Source organism: Phyllostomus discolor, chromosome 3 (assembly GCF_004126475.2).
Source record: "Phyllostomus discolor isolate MPI-MPIP mPhyDis1 chromosome 3, mPhyDis1.pri.v3, whole genome shotgun sequence".
Classification (NCBI taxonomy): domain Eukaryota; kingdom Metazoa; phylum Chordata; class Mammalia; order Chiroptera; family Phyllostomidae; genus Phyllostomus; species Phyllostomus discolor.
Window position 1 is genome coordinate 72,780,612 of NC_040905.2, and position 22,119 is coordinate 72,802,730.

The 22,119-nt window shown below is 46.1% G+C and overlaps 2 long non-coding RNA genes across 2 annotated transcripts; one reads left to right on the top strand and one right to left on the bottom strand.

Annotated features, from left to right (window-relative positions):
* Positions 1 to 893: 893 nt before the first annotated feature.
* LOC118499502 lies at positions 894 to 16,196 on the top strand. The gene is made up of 4 exons (XR_004901996.1): positions 894 to 916; positions 8,351 to 8,357; positions 12,485 to 12,486; positions 16,186 to 16,196. It is a non-coding gene; the product is annotated as an uncharacterized LOC118499502 (long non-coding RNA).
* LOC118499503 lies at positions 7,894 to 10,172 on the bottom strand. The gene is made up of 2 exons (XR_004901997.1): positions 10,130 to 10,172; positions 7,894 to 8,926 (listed from the first exon to the last, which is right to left on the bottom strand). It is a non-coding gene; the product is annotated as an uncharacterized LOC118499503 (long non-coding RNA).
* Positions 16,197 to 22,119: the final 5,923 nt, after the last annotated feature.

Below are 22,119 nucleotides of genomic sequence, written 5' to 3' on the forward strand. Positions count from 1 at the left end.
ATAGACCTAGACCACTACACTAAATGTGGAGCAGAGGAAGGAGTGTTCCAAACAGAGGAAAGAATGATAGTTCAAAAACTCGGGCCCAACATAGAGCACAGCAAGCCGCAGGACCTGGAAGAAAATCAGTATGACCAGCTGGAAGAGAGCACGGGAGAAATGGCCAAAGACAGACTGGAGCAGTACCTGGAGGCCATATGACGTGGGGGCTGGGGTGTGGTAAAGGAGTTGGACTTTATGCAGCAGCAGTGGGGGTCATTCAAGGGTTCCAATTACGAAAACAGCATAGTTACACTACAGCTTCCAGAAACTTCACTCTGTGTGTCAAGACTGGGAGCAACCAGTTTGGAGGTTGCTTTGGTCACCGGCGCAACAGCGGGTGGGGTACTGGACTTGGGATATAGCAGTGGCCATGGGAGAAGGGATTAAATCCAGGAGATTGTTAGGACGGTATTTTACAAAGTATGGGTCTTGACTGATTAATGGATATAAATTTAATTAGTGAGTCATGACTAGAATTGTATTAATGAAATAGAACTAAATAAAAAAACAACCGGAGGACTTTGCATTCAGGAAAGGTGTGCTTCCTGAAATGGTTGTTTTGGTGTGTGTGGATATGCATGTATTTTATGGGATTCTGAGCTGCCTACAAAATGGACTGCTTGTACTTGTAGGTCACAAGAAGCGTTCAAAGCCCACAGTGTAGCAGTGAAACCTACTGAGTCTGACGACTGATGAGCTGTGGGGACTAAGGGAGGGGCAGTAGCCAGGAGTGACTCTCAGTTCTTAGGCTACTCCAATGGCGGGGGAGGGGGGGGGACAGCGAAGTCAATGGTGGAGGGTGGGGCTACTGGATGGGACGCTACTGGATGAGAACATGGGATGAATGATGTTTTGTGTTTTAATCAAAGTTTAGGTGGAGGTGCCTGGGGATGGAGGGTCCTTGGGATCCACCGTGCCCTTGGAACCCCAAGAGGCATCTTGGTAGGAGTGAGGTGGCTCCTCTGCAACATTTCCTACCCTTGAGAAAAGGTTTCAGCAGCTCCCAGCTCCTTCCAGCAAGGCCTCAGACCTAGAACTTGACCCTGGTCCAGTGCTGACAAGCCCGCACACCCGTTCATGATGCTGCAAGGGAGGCTGTTGGCAGGTCAGCATCAGATTTGGGCCTCATAACTCACAGCCTGTTCCTGGGTGGTGATGGATGGCCTCGGTGCAGCCTGCCATTGATCCGGGCCCTGGCCAAAGAGTAAAACAACAGTGGCCCCAACATCTACAGCAGGCGCTGTCACGCGTCTGTAAGGCGCTGCGAAGGCCCCCGGGACAGTGCAGGGATCCATCCGCGTGGTAGCACACGGCTCAATTCCTCCTTCCCTCGCCCCCTTGTAAATTGCCTTTGTCAGTTTCTCCTAGCGGAAGCTACTCTCTTCATCAATCAGAACCAATGGGCTGTTGGAATGAAAAATTCCTCTTCCCAGCCAGCTGAAGAAAAGGGTTTCCAGGCCTGAGTGTTTCCTCTTTGTTCTGGGCAGCCACCAACAGACTCCCACACTGAGCTCTGGGCTGCCAGCCTTTCACCCCCTCCCCAAACACATCCTCCCACACACCAGTCCTGCCGGCTGGCTGGGGCCCAGCATCCGTCTCTCACCTGACAGTTTTAGTGCCTGAGCAGAAGTCAGACTTGGTCCCTTGATTGTAGAGGACAGAACCACCCAACTTCTAGTCATAGTAAAGACAGTATCTGCTTCTATGTGTTCAGCACTTCGTGTATCCATGAAATCATTCATCCCTTTATGAAACACATGCTGAGTGCCTGCTTTCTGGAGGCAGATGTTCAAGCCAGTTTCACACGGATTATCTTGGAGAGGACAGAGGGTACAGTTAGGCCAGGTCCCTCTGGGTCCAGGCTGCCCAGGATTCAGTTCTGCTCTGCTACACACAGCTGTGGGCAAGTGAGTCACTCAGCCTGTTATTTCTCCCATGAAACATGGGCCCCTCCCTCGCCGGAGCAATCCGAGGATTTAGTGATCCAATAGTTGTCATGGGCTCAGAACAGTGCCTGGAACATGATAAGTGCTATGTATGTGACTCCTGGTATTTATTATCATCATTAATAACAACAGTATCATTATGTTCATCAATATTTTATCAACCCTGTGAGAGAGGAAGATTAAGCATTATTATGCCCATTTTATAGATGGAGGAACTGAGCCTCAAAGGCTCAAAGATGTTACCTGACTAAATTACAGGTCAGCAAGCCCCTCCTGACTCCAAGCCTAGTGCTCTATGTAACACAGTAGAGTTAAGAAGGCTCTTTTACCTGCATTACTGGAATTATAAGTACCCAGAGCCTACCACCCTGGTTTAATTTGACCAGCCTCCTCTATGGACCATCTCCTCTGTGTAGGCAAAATAAAGCATCCTCTGACCCAAATGAAAACTCCCCAGGGGGCATCTTCCAGGACATTGCCTTCAAAGCTGCTGGCATCACTTGCCAGGGGAATAGCAGGGGCAGAGCAAGCATCCCCACCCTGAGGACCACCACTTAGATGTTCCCATAGGCCCTCCTAGGTCACCATGCAAAAATGTGCCCTGGAAAAGGTAGGTTCATTAAGTTTCTCAGGTTGTAGGCAGTGCACAAAGCCACAGGTGTTACCATCAGTGCTTGTGTTCCTAAAATGGGAACCTCTGCTGGCCACTAGCTTGCTGAAGGAGGTGTTACCAGGCAGGACACCCTGCTCCACAGCCAGGATCATGGCAGCCTGGGCTCTGCCTTCCATTCTGCTGGGGGTAGGAGTGCGGTATGGAACCAGGAGGATCATCAACACCTGAACCAGGTGTTGACCCAGGTTCATGAGGACATGGGGCTCCCAGGCCCCTTCTTCCTGGGGATTTGCTGCAGCTCCTGGTCCCTGAACTTCACCTTATCTCAACAGCAGCCCAACCCTGCCCTTCAGTATGTCCACTACGCCCCTGGCCACTGCTGCCCTTCCTCTGGACTCTGTCTGACACAGTTCCTTGTATCCAGTGGCCAGAACCAGCTTCCCAAGGGCTCTCTTGGCTCAGCACTGGTCCTCAGCCCTGACCCAGTGGCCTGCTGGGCACCCTTTCTACTTTAGCCCAGGGCCCAGTGGGCTTCCTCACTCCTCCAGGAAGTAGCAGCCTTTCTTCAAGGCTCTTCCTGCCTAACCGCATGGAACATGATGGCTAACAGAGCTGGTGTCTGTCTGTGGCTTCCCAATGCTGCCATTAGCCACATCGATTTCCCTCATGCAGTACCTCCTGAGTGACAGAGCTCATCAGTCTCGGCTAGCCCACCTCAGAGGCATTAATGCACTTGATTGCCTTCCGACAACAGCTAGCAGAAATACGTGAGCCTCTTGTCATGAGGCAGGGAAATGTTTAGAGAAGCCCCAAATTTTAACCTCGAAGGAGAATGTACACCACTGTGGGATGTTTCAGTGAAAGTACTATGTGTCCTAACATGTGTGCCTTCTGGCATCTATATGCTTCTTCCTCTGAAATTCTATGTCTCATACTGTGGGAATCCCGAATGTGCCAGCAGCCAAACAGCAACAACTCAAACAAGAAAAAGGCACTGGCTGCAACATATGTTCACAGATGGGACATGCTCATTAAACAGGTTTGTTGCCATGTGCTGTGAAGGCTAGACCCACAGAGAGCAGAGGTTCCTTCATGAAACACGAAAACCACTCAGACAAGGCTGGGAGCTAATGTCTGAGCTCCTCATTAGTGGAAGTGCCCCAGAGAGTGGTGTCTTATTGTTGAAGACAATGGAAGTTGGAGGGTGCCGAGCCGTTTGTGGTGTGACCACTTCGTCCTTCTTCGACTTCATTCCTCTCTGGAACTTTGGTGGTAGGTTTGGTAGTGGCTGCACTTAGCAGAGGCAGGGACCTGGCTGCCGTTGCCTGTGAATGTAGAGAAGTGTGTCCAAGAGCACAGCTGTGCAGCCACACACTCTAGAGAGAGCTGCGAATGTGGTGAAGGCCTGAGGATGACGCCCAATGGCTGCCCAGTCACCGTGCACCTCGGGTCATTGAAGACTTCAGACCAACAGTGGTGCAGGGGAAGGGAAATGACAGCTGTGAACTCAGTTCTCATGAAGACTCAGAACTTTTTGGTCCAGGTTTTTCGTGGGTCATCTTTCCTCGCCTGCCCTCTTTCCCAGACGCATTCAAACTAAAGAGATCCTTTATGGAACCAAGAGTTACACATGTAGTACGTTTTGTTGTGGTTAACATTAAGCTCTCCAGGAAACAACATAGTGAAGTTCCTCTAGCTTTATCTATTTATTAATTAGTTTATTTATTTACTGCCATCTCCATCCCAAATTTATTAGAATGAAATCTTAGCGTTTCAGGTTTCATTGACCTTGGAGCTGCCTCTGTGCTCTGACCTAGCCAAGCTGACTCTAATGTAACTGTGATGAGCCTGTGAGAAGTCACAGGGCACCGAAAGACAGATACAAAGAGCTTCCCACGCTCTTTATTCCTTGTCAAATGCCGTGGAATGTCTCATAGTGTATCCGCACAGCTCCAATTCTGTTCCTGGAGTGGGAATCTTCACCCGCCCACTCAGAGCTGGGCCCAGGGCTGCCACCGCTGCTGCTGCATTCGCAGCAGGAGGGGCAGGCTGGAGGGGTTGCCTGCATTGTTGGCTGGCTCACTGGGGGTCTGAGGGGCTCTGCTGTGAGGCAAGAAGTGGAGGAACCCAAACACCATTTCTTGGTTATCTCAGGTCACAAATTGTGATCCTGGGTCAATACACAGTTTCACCTCTAACCTTCTTGGGACAAATAACAGCAGATTTTCTCCTGTTCTTTAATAGTAACATATTAAGTACATTTGACCCTTGAACAATGCAGAGGCGAGGGGTATCAAGCCCATACACAGTTGAAAACCCACGTATAACTTCTGACTCCCCCAAACTTGACTACTAATAGCCTACTCTTGACCAGAAACCTTGTTGATAACATAATCAATGAACACATATTTTGTATGTTATATATATTATATACTGTACTCTTACAATAAAGTAAGCTAGAGAAAAGAAATGTTATTAAGAAAATCATAGGGAAAAGAAAATAAATTTACAGTACTCTACATATGTATTTTAAAAATCTTCATATAAAGAGACCCCAAACTCAAACCCATTTTGTTCAAAGGTCAACTGTATTCATGATTTCTAACACAGGGACACAAGAAGAGAATTTGCAGAGGTTACTGGCTCTCTGAGGTGGTGAGGCACCCTCTCCTCAGAGAAGAGGGCATGTGTGTGTATTTTGTTTCAAGCAGATAGAATTCCCAATATGTTGATCCCATTTGTTTTCCAGAGGCGGTGTCTTGGGGTCCCATGTGGAGGGATTGTTTAGCTTCAGTATCAAACTGTATTGAATTGCACTGTATGGTGTCGAGGGGTAGATACTTTTTGCTTGAGCGAGGAATTTGCTGCTTTCCCGTTACCAGGTTTCCCCAAATGACTACAAAAGCTCCTGATTTATAAACACTTTCACTTTCTCCACAGCCCCTCCCCAGGCTATTTTGGGCCCCTTAGTGAAGAACGGAAGCAAAATTACATTTAAAAACCAACCATTAGTTTATTGACGCTGATAAGGTTTGTTAATCAAGCCAGACTTTCCCCTTCATGATCAATACAGATCCGGTTCATCCTGCTAATAGACAGCTACCCAATTACCTGCTTCCTAATCGCAGCCTCTACATCCTTTAAAAATCTGGCTTGTTTCATTAATCAGGTAACAGCTAAATTGCCACCCCGTTTCTTACAGAGCAGATTTAATCTAACCTGCATTTGATTAAAATCCCTCACCAAAACTGGTGCCAGATGTATTTTATCACTTCTTACAGAGCATGCAGGAGTTATCACAGCACCACGTGCAACAGGGCCTAGCAGGGGGGAAATTGCTGGTATATGCCCACCCACCAGTCCTTGGAGATCCCCCATGTGTGATGGGACAGACAGGTCCCAGAAACACTGAATTCCTGCTCCTCACCTCCCTGTGACAAATTCCTAGAAGTGGAATTGCTGAGCCAGAGAGGCAATTTCTTAGCAAGGCTGATGATTTGTTGGTTGCAGAACCAAAAAATATCAGAATATATGTATCACCAAAATATAGCTATGGGAAAATACAATGTTTCCTTTGTAAATCAATGTAATAAAAGATAATTTCCTGAAAATCACAGTGTGATGCAGTAATAATCTTATAGAAACCTTAAGACAATTCCTATGTCCTCAAGCTTGTAAGTTGTTAAAATTTACTTAACAAGTCTCTCATATTATGAAAAAAAATTAATTAAAATGGAACTGTAGACCGCAATTCACTCACAGAGAATAATCACCCACACTGTCCTTGGGGATTAAATAATAATGCTAAAGTCCTTCTAATTACCTCCCCCCTGGGGCTCTGGAAATCTCTTATCTATGTCATTAGTTTTCACCTCAGCCTTGTGAACAGAGAAAATTCAATTAATTCATTTGCAGTAACAATTCTAAAATTATAAGTAGAAAAGCAAAATATCCAATATTTTATAATGTGTGACTGGCATGTGATGAAAATATAAATTACTTATAAATGAATTACATTATATTTGCAATGGAGGACCAGTGAACTTGTCCAGTTTTAGCTGCTGTTTTCAGAGGGAGCCAATAGTGTTCATCCTTTCTCCTCAGGAAATGTCAGAAACTGTCTCTGTTTTGAAATACTAGGTGGCACTATCTTTCTAGCTGGGAGTAAGAATATTGAGTGCTTGCCTAAATCGTCCTGAGCCCCCCAGACTGTCATATAACCTTGGGGCCTTAAGTGGAAAGAACACTGTTTGTAGAAATGACATGGAGAAAGAATAAAGGTGATTATTGAATTGCTTCTTGTTAATGAGGAATTGGAGCCAACTTCCCCTGCATTTGTCATGGCACATAGTAGGTGCCTGGGTAGGTACTCAGTAGATGCTCAAAGATCATCACTGAATAATTCTGCTAGGCAGAAGAGTTGGGGTTTTATAGTCACTCTCGAGAAGAATCCCTCAGTGTCAGGCCAGGGCACTGAGGAGCCGGTGGCAGCCATGCACACAGGTTAGTCCACTCAGTAACACCTGGAACAGTTTGTTCACTGCACATATTACTTTATCCTTACAATGACTTGTGACAAACATGCTTGTGATGTGTGAACTTAGGTAGGCTACAGTCACCCACAATACAATCAAATGCTAATCTAGGTGCTAGTAAGAAGATATTTTATAGATTTGATTAAAGTTTGTAATCACTTGGCATCCTGGGTAATCTGGATGGGTTTAAAAGCAAAGGCTTCCGTGACTCTGTGTGTGTGTGTGTGTTTGGGAGGTGGGTGGGAATTCCACAGCTTTGAACTGTGGCCTTTGGAATCACTTAGCCAGCCCCCACCATTGTGTGAGCCAATTCCACGTAATAAACATACATCCCGTTGGCTCTGTTTCTCCAGCTGAACCCTGACTACTGTTATCCTGTCCATTTTACAGACAGGGAAACTGAGGGAGTCGAGAGACTGATTTATCCAAAGTCTCACAGCTAAATAGTAGAGTCAGGACACAAAGCCAAGCATCCTGATTCCAAATTCTGAGTCTTTCCCACTGCCACCTCTCTGGGCTACAAAGGAAACATAACTATATATTTTTTGCTCCTCACCCAGTAATTGTTTTTCCCTCACACAAAAAGGAGTTTATTAGTTATACATTAGCAACAGTAAATTGCCAATGACTTGGAGCTGTTTTGTTAATTTTTCCCTAATATAAACATTAGCTACTTTGTCTTCATTCACTGGTGAGTTCATATTTATGATTTCTAATAGACTATAAACAATTACTAGCAGAAATGTCACTGGGTTACCTTTCATTCAATTTATTTTAAAATAAAAACAGTTCTGCTAGTCATAAAGCTTGTGATTATTACAAATGTGGTACTGTGACCCAATAGAGATATTAAATCAGAAAATCAAACACAAAACTATTGTCTGTACCTAGAAAGAAAATTCACATAATTATAAATTAGGATTTCCTTATGTTTCTTTTGCCACGTCAATCATTTGTTAAACTGAGATAACACATAAACATAAATAATAAAATATCTTTAGCTTCCTAAATAGATATTTACATTTTATAATTTTTGTTGAATATAAGGAATCCTGTCCAGTTAGTATTTTCAAGAAATAAGGTCAAACATACAAAAAAATTAATTTAGGCTCCATTAAAGAAGTGAAAACGATGTGAATTTTGCCAGCTCTCATTCCCTGAGGTATGTTCATTGTCTTCTCCCTGTGGATGTTTCCCAGAAAAATTTGAAGTAGAGAGAGGGTGAGAGTTTAGATGATCTTAAAGCCCACACACCCTTTGTCTGTGTAAAAGGGTGAAGATGTGAAGCATTTTGTTGGTGCTTCACAGCTGGATTTGCAAAAAAGCTTTTCATGAGTGTGACACTCAATAGTGCCTCGCAGGTCAGAACGGCCCTTACTGTGAGGGGACCTGGGGAGGGCTCTCTCTGAGGGAGGAGAGACACCAACCAAGACCGGCCTCTGCTTTCCCTGTGGAGCCATCGTCTCAGCTCATCCCCAGGGCAGGCGTGGTGGATGCTGCCTCCCTCCCTGTTCCCTGAAATCAAGGGTGGTGAGCTTTCTTCAGTGTCCCTGCAGCTTGGGAAGGCCACAGTGAACTGGCATCTGACTCAGCTATAAAATGAAAATGGCACAGGTGACTGTGTGGCTGGTGGAAGGAGGGGTGGGGAGCAGCTGCAGAGGAAAGGCCTGAATTCCCGGGGCCTGTGAGGGCAGAGGGGCCAGGTGTCCCCAGGGCCAGCGGTGAGTGACGGAGCAGAGGCAGCTTAGATCCTGTTTAAGAGGGCCTCCTGGGGGCACAAAGTCCAACTCCTGAATATAAAGACGTTACAGGTGAGCCACAAAAGTTCAAGACACATCATGAGAGCAAATCACCCATATCAAGAGGACTTGAAGGGACAGCTTCCAGGAAAGGGGTTGGGGAGGGAGGATCTATAGTCCCCTGAGAGTCAGTAGTAATATATGTGGACTTTGCAGTAGAACATGCCACTCACAACAGTGCCACACAGGTAAGAACTTTCCTCGCCTGTGAGGGGAGATGGGTAGAAGGACTCTGGGGAAAGAGAGAAGCCAACCACAAACCCCTATTGCTTTCTATTTGGAGCCAGCCGAGCTTAGACAGGGGAGACGGCACTGTATTTTAAATAAACTTCCTAGTTTTGATTATTACAGTGATTGAGCTTACCATTTCTAAATACATGTAGAATATTCTGAAAATTAGAATAACTGGAGGATTTTTAAAGCATAAGAGTGACCAGGAAATGCATGTGATGACCAGCATTTCCTCCAGGGAAGGAATTGACCCTACAAACAAATTTAAATGAAAACAAAAAAATGAAAAAGTTGTTTTTTTAAAAAAATATACAGTGAGTCACTTGTATGAGACCAGTTTGTTTTGTGCACCATTTACATGAGTTGCAACATTTCTATGAAGTGCAGCACCCTCAGGGCCCCACAACTGGGTGCCTCCTTCCCCAGAGCACGCGAGCTGTTTCATCCTCTGCGGGTGTTTTGCAGTCAGGTGCTTGCGCTGAGCACGCAGATTGTCTGTTTCTTTGAAGTTATTTGTCATCTTGTCAGTGACTCTATTGATTGTCAATATGAAAAGTGAAAAATCCAAGCAAGCAACTTTTTCTTTTTATTTACCCTTCTATTTCCAACAAATCATTAGTCTTCACCAATTCTTTAGTTGTCATCCTGCTCAGCCATTGCTACATTTTAAGCCTCTTAATTTAAAATGTGTTTGTTCCCCAACTCTGAAGTCATACCTCTCTACTCTTCCAGAACTAGTGCCACAGTGGGTCTTAACACACATTGCTTCCACTCTGTTCCCTGAGATAAGAGATTGGGAGATGTTTTTCTTTTTTATCAACACACACAGACACACACATATTCAGAGGGAGAATTTTATGGATCTCTGACTGAGTGAGGTGGCTGATGGATTTGTACTCAAACGTAAAAGTCTATAAAGGAAGAATGCTGCTTCCTAAAGCTGTAACCACAAATAAAAGTTACCTGTGCACCCATCTCAGGTGTTGGGTTCTCACCTCCCTCAAAATTATTTTTTCCTTCTCCCTCGCCCTCCCTTTCTTCTTTGTCTTCTCTTTTAAAAGCAGGGCTCTGTTGTAATCTTTTTTCCTTTCCTCTGTGGCAAGAACACTTTTGCCAATTTCCTGTATCAATGTACCTCCTTCACTAGTAGAAGTTTCACAGAATCTCTTGCTGACAAGGAAGCACTGTCCTTTCTAACCCATAACAACAGGTTTGTCAGGCGTGTAAACACAGCAAACCGGACAGAGCAACAGCTGATCTTGGGCCATCCACGTGCACCATTTTAAATATCTCAGCTCCGTCGCCTTCATGAAAGACAGACAGAAAGAAAGAGAAAGCAAAACATACCCCAAATCCCATAGAAAGCAAAATAGTTTTCCATTAACTCAAGCGGCAAAAGACAGCAGTTGTATAGGGTTATATATTTGGAAAAGCCACCTACAAATGTAACTGGCAAAACCATATCGAGGTTAAACGGGTAAGATGCAGCATCTAGTTGAAAAGTCACATCTAGGAAGGACAAGTGTTCATTAGGAGATTGCAGTTCTGGTCCCGGCTTGCTGAGGGGAGCTAACATAAAGGTGTGGATGAGAAATGCACTGCCCAGGGCCACAAACTATGTGTTTACTCCAATCATCCTTTTAGAATTCCACTAAATTCTCCCAAATTGCCTTCTTTTGGAGAAAATTGTGTTGCTGTTTACTTGGGCTCCTTTCTCCTCCCGACATTTCCCTGTTGGCAATCACTGTCACTGAATGTTACATTTCCTCCCTCCATTCAAGTCAGGGTCAGAGGCAGGAGGGAAATAAATGACTTTCACTCAAGACGAATTTCTGACTGAGCGATGTGGCTGATGTCAAACCAAGAACACCTGTGACCCTACTGTTACGCAGAGAACACCATTTTCATTTATTTGTAGTTTTCCCAGGTTTTTCAGCCCAGGACAGAAATGACCTTGAGTAGGTAGAAACCACCACAAAGAAACTGAAACAGGCTGATCCTTGTTCCGTTCACGGCCAACCTTGAAAGAACCCTGCCGAATGTCATCTGGTACAAAAGATAAGCAGGTCGCTGTGAGGACACAGGGGCTCTGGGGTGAAGGGACAGTGACGCTGTGGGCAGCACACAGTCAGAACCCAGGCTGCCAGGTCCCGTGCCCCTCCCCCACCCCGGGCCAGAGCAGTTGGACCCTCAGAATTTTCAGGGATACAGCATGGCCTGAGGAATCTTGAGGGCAGTTGTCACACTCCTCATGTCTCTGGGAAGGTGGGACATTGTCTGGGAAGGTGAGAGGAGAACGCCTTTGAAGAGCCCAGGCAGGGATCCACAACAGTCTAGGGAGGGGGCCCTCCCTTCCCTTCTCCTCTGGTTCCCAGCGGGGAAGGACCTGGCCCAGCAGCTTCCTCTGCAGGCTGAGACCTGCCGCTGTCTGGAGAGCTACTAACTCCACCTCTCCGCACATCTCCGATTAAGGCAGGTGTATCGAAGTGTAATTTACAGGCAGCAAAATGCACTCCTTTGTGATGCACAGATTGATAAACTCTGAGCAATATATACAGATGAACAACCAGCACAATGGTCAGGATGTATTCACAAAATGTTTCCATCACCCCGTCAGTGACCTTCTGACCCCAGCAGCCAACTCCACCACGCTCCCATGCCTGCTGAACTCTCATCTGTTCTGCTCCTGCAATTATGCCTCCTTCAGAATGTCCTGTAAACAGAATCACACAATGTATAGCATTTCGTACCTGACGTAACAGAATGCTCTCGTGCCCGTGCCCTGACCAGTGTGGCTCAGTTGGCTGGGTGTCCTCCTGTGAAGCAAAGGGTCGGGTTTGATTCTGGTCAGGGCACATATCTGGGTTGCCGGTTAGTCCCCAGTTGGAGGGCATGCGAGAGGCAACTTATCGATGTTTCTCTCTCACAGTGATGTTTGTCTCCCTTTCTTTCTCTTTCCCTTCCCCTCTCTCTAAAAATAAGTAAATATATAAATCTTAAAAAGAGCAAAGAGCCATTACGTCAGTATGACACTGAAAGCTGTCTGCAGGCTAAGAGCCCACTACTTCATTTGCTTTATTGTATGTCGCTTTCAGTGTTTCCCTCTAAAGAAACTGAACATGCTTCTTTTTTAATTGTGGTTCTATTACAGCTGTCCCAATTTTTCCCTTCTTGCTCTGCCCTGCCCCACCCACCAGCCCGTGCTTCCACAGTTGATCCCTACCCTGTCATCCATCCAGGGCCCTTCATATTCGTTCCTTGACTAGGCCTTTCCTCTTCTTTCCCTCGTTGCATCTGCCTGAGGTGCTCATCCCACAGTGGTGCTGAAAGCAGCCTTCAGGACCTTCCTCCCTCATTTAAACCCTACTGTTACGTCAGGACAGATTAAAATCTCATTTTCTTGGTAAAGTCCACCTTGACCTCCCTCCATTCCCCAGCTCATCCCCAATGACACTTGTTCACTGTCTGGTGTTCTGGCTGTCCTCTGCGATCTCTAGAAAGCGCAAATCATTTCTTAGAATCCACTACTAACCCCGACAGTTAGAGGACCTGTCACATCTTTGACCTTTTGGGAACCTTGTGAGGCTTTTTTCTGTTCAGTTTTGTCCCTCCTGTTCAATGGCAAACCTCTTCTTGAGAAGGAGGAAGATGCTATCTTATTCATTATTATAACTACCACAAAGTGCCCTGCATACAGGAAGTGCTCATTAATTTATATTTCTCTGATCAAATTCTGTGTGTTTAAAGATTCTTCTTTACTTTGCACAGTGGCATGGAGAGCTCACCAGCAGCTTTGTGTGTGTCTGTGTGTGAAAGAGAGAGACAGAGGGAAGGGGAGAGAGAGGCAAATAAAAAGAAAAGGAGGAGGACCCTCTCCTCAGCATTGTCCGGTTGGGGCAGACCCTTGGGGTCTGCTATAGTCTGAATGTTTGTGTCTCCCCTCTAAATCCATGTGCTGAAACCCGAATGCCCAGTGTGTTAGGAGGTGGTATTGAGAAGGGCTAGCACCGTGTAGAAGAGGCCCCACCGAGCTCCCCCGCCTGCTCACCCCTGTGAGGACACAGCAAGAAGCTGGCAGTCTGCAACCTGGAGGGAGTCTTCACTGGAGCCCACCCTGCTAGTACCATGGTTTTGGACTCCCAGCCTCCAGAACTGTGAGAAATAAATGTTTGTCATTTATAAGCCACCCAGTCTATGGCAATTTAATGGTAGCAGCCTGAACGGACTAAGGCAGGGTCCTTTCTCTCCGCTCGAGGACCTGGCTCCCAATCAGGGGGTGACCCATGATGCAGAGGTCGTCTTTGTCCACACCCCCAGCACCCCCTCTGCTCACCACAGGCTGCCTGGCTGCCCACACCACCGCTGCCTGAGGAGTACTGTCTTCCCCTTGTTGCAGGGGCCTGAGTGCCAGGAAGCCAGCGAGTTATTGGTCCTGAAAGCAGCCTTCAGCTAACCACAGAGCGGGTGTTGGTGGCCCAATATCCCAGCTTCCTCACACCCCTCCCCAGTTTGGATGACTGAGGTGTGTTCTACGCTGTCCCCCGCGGCCCCCAGCAGGACTGTGCCCCAGTTCCCCACAGTGGTGATGGGCCTGCTGCACACCCCTCACTGGCTTTCTTCTTCTCCGTTTCACTTCCCCACTTCCCCACACGGCTTCCTAGGGTCAGCCTCCACGTTACCCACTTGCATTTAAATCCTCATCTCTGGGTCATCTTTGGAAGAACCCAAATCAAGACAATGTGCTTTGTGCTCTTTTGGCCATCTTTCCCCATTCGTCTACAACACCAACCAAATCCAGGGCTGAGGAAGCCCTGGTCAATGTCAACAGAGGCAGAAGAGCTGGTTTGGGTCAAGGGCTGGCAGCAAGCTTTTCTGAGAGGCCCATTCAGAGCACTCGGTGTGGCCACTCAGCCAGTGTGCTTCCTGTGGACCCTAGGTCCAGTCGCTCACAAAATTCAGAGCTGCACATAGCAGCCTGTGACCTGTGGCTGGGCCTGGCTTGATGGGCTTCACACAAAGCCGGGCAGCTTCCAATTCTCTGACATAGCTGGCTGTGGATACACCACATTTTGATAAAATCATCAATGATCTTCACCAAATTGTAAAGCAAAGCAATTATTTACATGCACAAGATTCGCCCAAGCACTTTCCTAACCTAAGTAGTCAGAAATATTTTATCCAACAGGCTGGCAGAATGCTTCAAGAAAACTAGAAAAGTGTCTTGCAATAGGAGTCAAACCCACTCTGAAGTATCTACTTCATGAGCCCCGTCCACTTTTAATAAAAACAGTACAATGTCCTCCTTTACTAGCCTGTATCTGGTTAGAATTCATAAAGCAACATGACCCAGTTTTGATATTAGTTGTAGGTATAAAAACAAGGTGTTCTGAAAAGAATTATAAATGCTTCACTGAGCCTTGGTAGGAAAGCCTCTCCTGAAAAATGGAAATCAATGTCTAGTGTAACATGTAGCACTCTTAGAAACAGGGCAGATTCTATCCAAGTGACACGACCTTGCCCGAAACCACAGGGCTGAGTGCATTCAACCCAGCCACTGCTATTACCAATCATAGCTGAAGCAGGTTCTTGAAGAGACCAGGAGTGCTGGACCCGCAGTGCACTGAGAGTCTTACATGACACACCGGAGCACTGTACTCACCATCCAGGGTCTCATATTAATGTCTAATGTGTTGTCACTAAGGAATTATGCAAAACACTTGGTCCACTGTGACTAAGGACTTGCATCTCTCCTGGTCTTGTCTGGGGGTCTATGTGAACTTTGTCAAGTTCTGCTGCTGTTTATCTGCATATAATGAATGCTCTTATTATCTTCTTCATTATCAGAGTCTTTTGCAGAAAACTTTCAGCCTCTGGGTACATAGTTCAATGTTCACTTCAGTGCAGCAGCTTTACTTCCCTGCTAAGGGTTTCCTGCTGCCCACCACTGTGCCAACAATTTGTGGCCACTGGCTCCTCGGAAGCTGGAGCTGCACTCTGTTGCACTGTGGGGCAGTCGGGCTCTGTGTGTGTCCTGCGGGGGCTATGCCTGGGTTCTTTTGCTATGCATGCTTGTTTTTAGTGGGAGGTAAGGAGTGTCCAAAGCTCCAAAAATTTAAAAAATGTACTGGAATAGGAATTCTAGGACTAAATATAGTCCCAATTGGATGGGTCAGAATAATTCTTTCCCACTTGCATTTTGCTCTTTGAAAACTAAACCATTACTGTTGAGGCAACTAACCAGGACGACTGGTCGACAAAGGGTGACCAGTACGACCCTTTGGCTGCCTTTGTTGGTCAGAGCACAGCTCTCTCGCAATCACACAGAGCTCTGATTTTGAGTCCAACTAATTATGTCTCTGTAACTGTCTTGCTCGGAGATGACGTTTGTTTTTAAAATAATTAAAGGCAGAGCAGATGCAATAGATCTTTAGAGGGGAAAAAAAGTTCCCAGGATAATGAAAATCAATTGGATGATGTTAATGTGGAAATGGCTTTCAGAAATGGTTAGCATGGTTTATCCTGACATTAATCATGGACCTCAGAGGACATTAAGAAAATGCTACACATGTATGAGAGTCCAGGGAGTCTTTTCTCGATCATACTGTGTGACTTTAGAGGCAGACGACCTGTCATTTCTCTTAGATTTGTTTAATGGCACCAGTGCTCAGGATCCTACTTAATGGTGAGGCTTAATCTTCTGGAACGTGACAGGGCAGCCAGGGACACTTGCCTGCACTCGCTTTCTGGGTCCCAGCAACAGGTCAGAGGCCAGCAGGCCAGAATCATTTATCATGTCATATTAAAATCCCAGCAGGGTCAGGGCCTGTGCTATCGATTGTCCCCTGCCTCTCCTATGTCATCAACCTGTTCCTCGCAACTAACTCCTTTCCATCAACATTTAACATTTAAACATGATTGAGGTTCTTCTGTCTTAAAATTTAAAAGCCTCCCACTATGCTATTCCCTTCACAGTCAGATTTCTTACACTTGATGGCTTCAGTCTCTCAATGCAAACGCAGCCTGACATGCCACCCCACGAGCACAGCTCCTGTCCAGGTCACTGATGGCCTTCTTGTCACAGAATCTAGTGGACACCCTTCAGTTTGAATCTCCCCTGGCCACTTGGCCACTTTTGGTGTTGTCAACCTCCCCAGGATTCTACTGGGTTGGAGCAGAAGCCGGCAGGTCGAGGAGGCAGCTGCTTGTGCTGTTGAGTGGGGATGTGCGAAGCAGGGGTGCGCAAAGGGAGAGGGACCTGCGAGGTGTAAGCGTTCAGAGTCACGGGACGCACACCGCCCCCTTCACAGTTCTGCCCACACTGCGCTACAAATACGATCTGGCACCCTGTGCTATGTGTTGCAGGGAGGGAGAACCAAGACTAGTTTTTTTTCTCCTCCTTAAAATTCACCATTCAAGTAGGATAAGATGACAGTTTCCAGGCAACATGCAAAAATAAGGGCAGCATTCTCCTCTGAGTTTCTGGTAAGTTTATCAAGCATATATGCTAAGCAAACATTGTTTCTTTAACTGATGGGACTAGGCAGGTTAGCTGCCATCTGTGTTTTCCCCTCCTTTTTATCTTCAGTCATATGTCTTTCCTCCCCATCCCCCCACTGCCAGCACCATGAATTTCTATAAATAGCCATAGCTTCTTGATTTGCAGACGACACCTTCCTCCTTGACAGTATGCGTGTCTCCACCATGACACCGTAGCCATGACTTCCAGCCAAGTAGCTAGCTTTCTGTGGTGCCTACAATGGCAGTTATGCATTTGTGTTCTTTATAGTTTGCTTTTTCATTTCCTAAATGGAGCGCTGGCATAGAGATACAAGAGGCCGTGGATGCTTTTCTTTGTGATCTCCTTCTCATTCCCCAGAAGCCCTAAAGCAGCCGTTTTATGACTGCACCTTTTTCTGTCTGGAGTGCACCGCCAGACAGCGCTCTGCTTCAGGAAGCCCTTCACACGCACAGTGGTGCTTATCAAATGTTCTGTTGGAGTCCCAAACCTCTCCCTACCTTCAGCAACTTTCATTCTTCTCTCCTGAGTCTGCCTTTTGGGGTTACCTAGGAACACCTGTGTGTTTGGCTAGAGAGCAACGTGTTTGCAAAATTGGTTTTTTCTACCTGACAGTCTTTAAAGTGAGTGCAGACTGATGTCATACCTTCGGATGGTGCAGGCCAGCTCAAAGCATTCCTCTTTTTTTGCTGTGAGAAAGGGAAATGTTTTCTACTACGATTTAGAAAAGGGTCTCAAAGACTTACAAGGGCCTATAAGGCAGTATTCCCATTACCACTGTTCAACCCCCCTCCTCCTCCCTCTGCCTCACTGTTCTCCATCCATTCAGCCTCCTGCTGTCCCTCAAACACCAGGACCCTCCCATCTGCGGGCTCGGCTCTCCAGCCCTCACCAGCACTGCTCCTCCTGCCCAGTTCCTGCTGGTCACCCTTCACCTCCACCAAATTTGTTCAAGTATTGCCTGAGCGCCCACGACCTGCACACCCCTTTGCAGAATTCCCAATGCCTCAAATTCTTGCTCTATTCTTTGGGTCATAGAAATGATAAAATTCACTTATTTACTGTAAAGTTTATGGCTTATTGTTTGTCTCACCCACACCTCTTCATGACAGCCAGGATATTTGTCTCTCTTTGTGTCTCCTCATTGTGCACCCCAAGTGCTGAGAAAATGTCAGGTACATGCTAGGCGCTCAATCAATTCATTATTGTATGAACAAATTTGTGAAAGGGAAGTGAATATTAAAAAGTAAAAATGCATTAATTATAAGCAAATTTCAACTGGTTGTCTTTTCTTTTCCTGACAAAATATTTCCAGCTCTATTTACTATCTTGATGCTCTTTCACAGCTCAGTGAAAATTGGCTCTTTGGAAACAGGACTGAGGAGGTTCAATTGCCAGAAACCATCATTTTGACAAAAGATGGTGTAGTGGGCGGGTTTTGGAAGGAGATGCTGGTGGCAACCTGTGTGAAAGAATGAGGTTGGAGTGGTACAGATTCCGGAGACAGTGGTAAAGGGAGAAACAACAGAACTGCATACAGGTCTGCTGACGGCTGGCCAAAGGGGAGCTCCCAGCTCCAAAGGAACCCACATGTTCTTGCTGAAAGGATCCCAGGCAGGGAAGTTTGCCATTGCTGCGCTGCTCCGTCTCCCTCCAGGTATGAAGGACTTCAGTCATGCTAACAGAGCCAGAGCAAGAAGGCCAGGAAACCTTGTGAATTGTTTGGGTCCAGAGAACCTCCAGCCTCAGGGAAGATGAGCCTTTCTTAAGTAAACAACAGGAACCTGCTTCTGATGGTACCTAGGTAGTGAGGCTGCCGACACAGTGGCACCTCAGGACGGTGAGCTTGTGTCATTACATGGACAGTGACCTCATCCAAGAGTTGCCCTCACTCCTTGGCACTCTCTGGGCTGGAACTACTCACTCCCAAATTCCCCAGACAGGGACGAGAGGCTTTACTAAGCAGCGGGTTGAGCCAACCATTCCAAAGCAGCCTTCCTGTGCCTGGCCAGTGTCAGGCGGTGTGAGTTGTGAGAGAACAACAGATGTGGTGATTGCCCTCAGGATGCTTCTCATCTAGGGAGAGACAGGAGTGTGTCCAGACAACCAGCACAACTGCCATTCAGGGTGTTGACACAAAGCCTTTGACCTGAGAGTTGAGAAATCATTTCTATTTGAAAGAATCAGGGAAGTGTTGTATAGCAGGTGAAGGCTAGGCTGAAACAGGAGCATGGGTAGGATGTGAGTGGGGTGAAGGGAGTCCATTCCTGCAGAGGGGGCTGCATGGGAAAAGACACAGAGACGTTGGGAAGCAAAACTACAGTCTGCTTTCTATTCAACGAAATACACAGCACGCATCAGGAGCAGTGGCAGGATAGCACAGGAAGTCATGTTCAAAATGGGGAGGACCCCAAAGTCCAGGCTCGGGGATGAAATTTACTCTGGCAGCAGTGATAAGTCATTGGATGTTTTTAGTAAGTATTTCACTGGGTCAGAGTGCCACTTTCCCTTAGAATCAGAGAAGAGAAAACTGAAAGGAATCCATTTGGAAGGAGGCTGCCCAGTCGTAAATTGTCCTCAGGTCCCGCTACCATGATAGACATTGGACATCAGAAGGCAAAATGAAACAGCACAGAAGCTGAGGAGGCTGCTCCCCCTGCTCCCAGCTCTGGGTCACGAGGTGCGGTCCTCACTCCAGATCCCCCTCAGGCCAGTGGCCCCAAGCTGTGGAGATGAAGATGTCTATCTGGACCCAGAAGAAATAGCAGTCACGTATCTGAAATTTATGCTCCCTGAATAGATTTTGTACCTCAAATTGTTCCTGCCAGCTTGTCAACTTCTTTTTCTGGTTTTACACTAAGTCAGAAAAATGTTCTAAATATGGCTTTTAAAAGGAAACATAATAGACATACCAAGTGAAAAATAAGCAGAAAGGAACTATACATCATATTTCGAAAAGTAGTAAGATTAAATAATCAAATATAGATGCTGACAATTGTGTTGTCATAGGCCTGGCTTCTTCTGAGGTACAGGGTATGAGTAGAGAATTGCTTTAGAAATAATCCTCTGTCATTTTTCAATTTCCAATCAAAATTGTTTACTTGGCTCAGAAAGTACTGTACAAGAGATAAATCATTTTTAAGAAACATTAAACTGCTGCTAAATTTTTTCTTTATGTGGTAGACATTCTCACTTTAAAAATAAACATGCTTTACAAATTCAAGTATATCAGGAGCATTTGTTCTGCAAGAGTTGACAGGAAAACATGTTTAGAGGAGCATGCCGTCTGCTTCCCTGCCTGTGTGACGTGTGCCTGCACCTCGGTGTGTGCCGACGAGCCGCAACATACATCCTGTGCTAATGACAGACAGTGTGACAGATGCTCTCATCACTGCTGCTTTTGGAAAACTGTAACAGCTTGTACTGAGTTACCCCATGTACTGCCTTATGTTGAACAACCGCTGTGGACTTTTGCTGTTCTGTGAGTAGCCACAGCTAAGCACAAGCCACGTCTTTTTCTGTTACTCGAGGACACTGGCTATGGAGCTGCATTGTAAGCCATGGTTACCTTGGTCTGTTCAGGCTGCTGTAGCAGAACACCGCAAGCTGGGTGGTTTCTCAGTAACAGAAATGTATTTCTCACAATTCTGGACACTAGGAGGTGTGGGATCAGGGCGCTGGCAGATTCAGTGTCTAGTGAGGGCTCACTTCCCACTTTGCGGACAGCTGTCTGGTCGCTGTGTCCTCACAGCGGGCAGGGAGGACGGGGGAAGGGAGCTCTCTGGGTCTCACTGATGAAGTCTCCTGTCTCATGACCTCATCATCTCCCAAAAGCCTTACCTCCAAACACCATCACACTGGAAATTAGGTTTCAATATAAAAATTTATGGGGGGGGGATGGGGTGTGTGCAACACGCCCCCTCAGTGCACAGCGAAGGCATGGCAGCCTTCTCTGGCCTCCCCGGGCCTCTTTGTTCTCTCTTCTGTAACAGAGCGAGCTGGAATTAACAGGCATTTTGGTTTCTTACATTTCTACATATTTTAATGTGTGTAGAAATACTTCAATTCTTAATTAAAAACAAGATATTGTGTGTGCATGTGTGGATAGGTGCATGACCACACACATGCACACACAGCAGGATGTTGAGATGGCATTTTTCCTTAAAGTTCACAGAGCCATCCCGGGGCTCAGGGTGAATCCAATCTGGGTGTACCTTTCACCAGCCCCTGTATTTGTTTCAGTAAATCCACTCAATTCCACTTATACATATCTCTGTCTTTTCAGAGTATATCTTTAGAGTGTTTCTACTTAGTTAAAAAAAAGCAGTGCCAGTAAGCTTTATTGTTTTAACACAGTTATGGGATAGAAGCACAGTATATGTGTCTATTGGTGAAAATGTACAGCCCTGGTTTGACAACTCTGGCCCTGCCCAATGTGTGGGAGATATTAACCAATGTGCTATTGAATTCAGGCTTATCACACCTCATGGATGCCTCTATCAGCTTACATTGAGATTCTCTGTTTCCATGTAATTACAGTTCTATTTTCCTTTTAGTATAAACACCTCTGATGAACACCTTGTATCCTGCAAGTAAGGGTGCATTTCCCTGCCTCTCTGTCACCTTGTCTGACCTTTCATACATTTGCTGAATACTTTTCTGCTATAGGACTTGAGTCCCCATGGCCTGATGAATCTAGTCAAGTTGAGTCCTGTAGAAGGTGGAAATATTGATGCTGACATTCAAGGAGGAACAGAGTGGTTCAGGAAGCCTGAGAGGATGAGGAGGAACTAAGGAGCACTGGCCATCCTGAGGTGAGGCTGTTACCAGGAATATTACCCAAGTAGCTTAGGTTATAGCCCCAACCCACAAGACACAGCCTCCAGGGGACCATGTTTCAAGCACTCGAACCATTCTGGGTGATGTCCAGAAGAGTCGAGAAGTCTGCCATACAAAGACTGAGGAAACTGCTGAGCAGCCTTCTCTCCTCCCACACTCCAGCCACAAAAATGAACGACTGTGGGAAAATGAGGGAGAAAATGAGTCCTGTCATTCCTGAGAACAGAGTTAGAATCAAATCACAGAAGTCCAGAGGGACTGACTGTAGTGTTCTAATAATGGGATAATAGTGTACCTACATTCACTACTAGTGGAATAAATAGCCTTGGGAACTCAGGGACACTGATGTTTCCATAGGAACCACAGAAGCTCTTCTCTACTGGAGGATGAAGTTGGCTCTGATCAGTGCTTCCTGGAACTGGCTGGACTTGAGAGCCACTAGAAGAATTTCTTCAAACTGAAGATTCCTAGGCCCTACAACAGACTTCTTAACCAGAATATCCAACAGGAGACCGTAAATATATGTCCTTTTGTGAACTCCTCAGGTGGAACCACTTGTAATATATAACTCTAAGATGCCATTTTGAATCAAACTTCC